Genomic DNA, 3,851 nt, shown 5'->3' on the forward strand with positions numbered 1-3,851 from the left:
CTGCCATCTGCCGGTCAAAATCGTTTCAATCGTTTCTAGGCCACCACGCATTCAGAGGATCACGTTGAATTCATATTTGGATAACCAAAAATTTTTTTATTTGCTTAATTTCCATAATTTTTTTTAATTTCAATATATATATATATATCGAACACCATTTCTTTTATTTTTATTTTTGTATTTATATTTATTTAAGTTCTGGATTGGTGTATCTTTTACGTCAAATGAGCCCGTCTCGTTGAGAAAAAATAAAATAAATAAAGGTAAATTCTTCTCGATAATACCATTTTATTTATATTTTTATTAGTAGATTTTATATTATAACAATTTACAGGAGGAATTTTATGAGAATTTTGTTGTTTTAATCAATGTTTTTGATATAAATGAAACATGATGGGAATTGTTTAATAATCATAGAACAGCTGAGACTTAATTAATTAATTTTACATGATTAATATTCTAATTCTTTTTTATTCCTTCAGTTCATTAAAAATTTGAAACAATGTCTTGTCGAAAGTCAAGACCACCAAGTGTAGCCGAGAAATCTTGTCACTTGAAGAACAAAGCCAAGGTTATAATTTGTGAATGAATGTGCTGTTAATTTTTTTTTTTTTTTTTTTTTTTTTTTAATTCATGTAAGGGTTTTTTCCTGGGTAGTTTCAGGTTGATTGTTGTAGTTCTTTGAATATTTGAATCTTCTTTTTGTTCTTATTTTGGTGTATGACAAAGTTTGTGAAAATTCTCATTGTTTGAGAGCATTTAACGGAGTTTAACAAAATCTTGAACGGAAGAAGTTCTTACAGGTTGTTTAGGGTTTGGTTTGATTCAGATCAATGATGTTAGGAGAATGTTGGGGACTAAGGCTGATAAAATTCCAGCCCTTTGTTCGGACACGGCGATAATAAGGTATCTCAAAGCAGGAATTGGAATACAAAGAAGGCGACCAAAATGTTGGACGAAAGCTTGAAGTGGAGGCTGAAATACAAGCCAGAGAATATCAGATGGGTATGAGTTTCATGCTTTGCAATTGTTTGTTTTTTGCATGATTAATTTGGCTTCTTGAAGGAAGAAATTAAATGGAAATATACACTAAGTTGTACTTGGAATGAAGTTCAATGTAACTGAGTTATTGGGTTGATTGTTTGACTGAATGTTTCTTATTGCTGCGACCAGTGTTCTCAAATAGTTTTGATTATTTCCAAAAATAACTGTGTTCCATTATATATAGATGGGAACCGCCATTTCAGGATAAACAATATGATTAAGGCAATATGCTCAAAAAGTATAAATTGCTTTACAAATGGCCTAAAGTTGTAACTGAATTTATAGTTATTATTTGAGTTCGAGGTGTTTTTAAGATTTTGATTTTATCTAAAACAGTGTGAATGATGAGGCTTCATGTTTTGCAGTCTTGACACAACACTGCTTGCTTGTTGCTTAGGATAGTTTCATATTGTCACTATTGTTCTCTCAATGAAAGAAACCTTTTGTCCTTGCTTTAGGAAGACATGCACAAGAAGCTGAAACTGGAAAAATTTATAGAGCAGATTACCATGACAAGTTTGGAAGGGGTTCTTATTTTGAGGCCAGGTTTCCAGGTAGTTGCATTAGTATTACTACATGGTTCTTTATCTCGTTTTGTTATTGTTTACTACTGTGAGTTTATGATTGAAAATGTGATGACAAATTTTAACATTTCACTTTGTCAGAATACAAAGTCAACCGAATTGCAGATCAAGTACTGGTATATTGTATGGAAAATGCTATAATGCATTTGAACCCTGAGAAGGATCAAATGGTTTGGCTTATGATTTTCAAGGGTGGACGATGTCAAGCATATCAATGAAGGTGACTCGAGAAACAGCTAATGTCTTGCAGAATCATTACCCTGAGAGATTGGGTCTGGCAATCCTTTACAATCCCCCTAAAGTATTTGAATCTTTTTGGGTGGTATGTCATTTCATCTTGTCTTATATAACCTTTGCCTTTGATTTGTGGTATAGCAGTACTCTGTAAATCTTAATACAGTAGGTGCTTAATAGTATTATTCAGTCATAATTAATCACAGAATATGCTGACCCTCACCTTTCATTAATTGGTAATTAGAGAGCCTGTTTACTATGTAGACTTTGTCATAAACAATTACTGAAACACTAAGTCTGTTTCTTATTTTGCATAATTGGCTTAGAATCAGTGACCCTTTTCTTTCATAAGAATAATGTAATTTGTGAACCATCAGACAAGCCATACATCTCATGCATTCATGAGTAGAGTGAAATTCAAAAATGTGAATGTCCGCATAAGTGAAGACCTACCAATATACATATGTGTGCATAACTTATCCTTTCTAAATCTTGGATAGTTATTTTTAGAACTCTTCTGTCAATCTATCCAAATAAGAGATAGACTCTGCTTTAAATATCAGTTCCAAGTGTAGTTGTTTTAATTTAATTATTTTGTTTATTGATTTTTGCCATCAACTTTGGCCTGCTGATAACTATGAGCAGTTTATTTTACATGAGATCAGTGTTTTAGAGCATTAGGAATTTCATGAAGTGAATCGATACCATTTTTCTATTTTTTTTTTTTTTTTTAATCTGAATTTGAAGAATGAGCTAACAAGGGTATAGAAAATATTGCTAGCATTTTCACCATAAAGGTGAAAAATGAAAAATTAGTGTCTCCTGCTATGTCAACTCCCTGTGCCAAGCAAACTTGCTATGAACTTTGATATAATCTCTTTTATGAGATTATGGTGAAAACTATTTTTTGCTACAGTTGGTTTAAACCTTTCCTTGAGCCGAAGACATACAAAAAGTCAGGTTTGCCTACTGAGACTTCAGAGCCAGAAGATAATGGAAGCTCTCTTTGATATGGATAAGTTGGAATCCGTATTTGGAGGGAAAAACACTGCTGGGTTCAACTATGAGGCTATGCAAAACGTATGAGGGAGGATGATGCTAAAAAATCTGACATCATGAACTCTGGATCTTCTCTACCAATTATCCAATATCAGTTGCATCTCAATCACATGATCAGAATTATTGGCTTCAGAACAACAGTCAGATTCATGGGTTCAGACCCATGTTCTGAAGCTTCTGATGAATGTGAGTTATCATCTGTTGATGTGAACAGCCTCGAAGGTGGAATCCATTGATAGCAAAACACCAGTACCAACCTAACCTGCGATGATGTTCCAAATATTGAAGCAGCAGAGCCAAAGGAAGTGCATTGAGTGAGTTTGTCTGAAATATGAGCATGGCTTCTGGCTATCTGATTCTTCTTCCAAATTTGAACATGCTTTCTTGCATCTTATACAATTAGTTCTTCCAAGCAAGAATTTTGACTAAATGTTGGAATGATACAAGAGGCTTGTATCCATGTACAATGTCAGTTGCACAAGAAGACGATCTTCCGCAGCTGATATTAGAGATCTTTCAACTAGCAAAACGTAAAAAGGAAGAAAGCTATGTCTCACTCAAAGATAAACTCTCTTGCTAAGTTATTTTAAAATATTTGTCGTTTATTTATTTTTCATGTAGAAAACTCCATGTTAGCAACGATTAGGAAGTAATTATTAAATGTGGGTACTAGACTGCAGCTAATTGTTTTAGTTGGATCTCTTGAATCGTATAAAAGGTCTTGGGATCGATTCCCGCTCACACAAGAGTGGGCGCTGGGGAGTGGTTTGGTTGGTTTAAATATGTAAGTTTGCAGAATTAGAATAAGAGTAAGCAATAATTAAAGTATGGGGTTATATGCACTTACTTTTTAAGTACATATTTATAAAAATTTAGAAAAATTCTTTTTTCAACTCTAAACAAATTTATGTGTTTTCATTGTATATTTAA

General features: G+C 33.0%; 1 pseudogene; it reads left to right on the forward strand.

Moving 5' to 3' along the window:
- Positions 1-321: 321 nt before the first annotated feature.
- Positions 322-3,157, forward strand: LOC116140366 (annotated as a pseudogene).
- The last annotated feature ends 694 nt before the right edge of the window (positions 3,158-3,851 follow it).

This window comes from Pistacia vera, unplaced genomic scaffold (genome assembly GCF_008641045.1).
Source record: "Pistacia vera cultivar Batoury unplaced genomic scaffold, PisVer_v2 Contig1108, whole genome shotgun sequence".
Classification (NCBI taxonomy): Eukaryota; Viridiplantae; Streptophyta; class Magnoliopsida; order Sapindales; family Anacardiaceae; genus Pistacia; species Pistacia vera.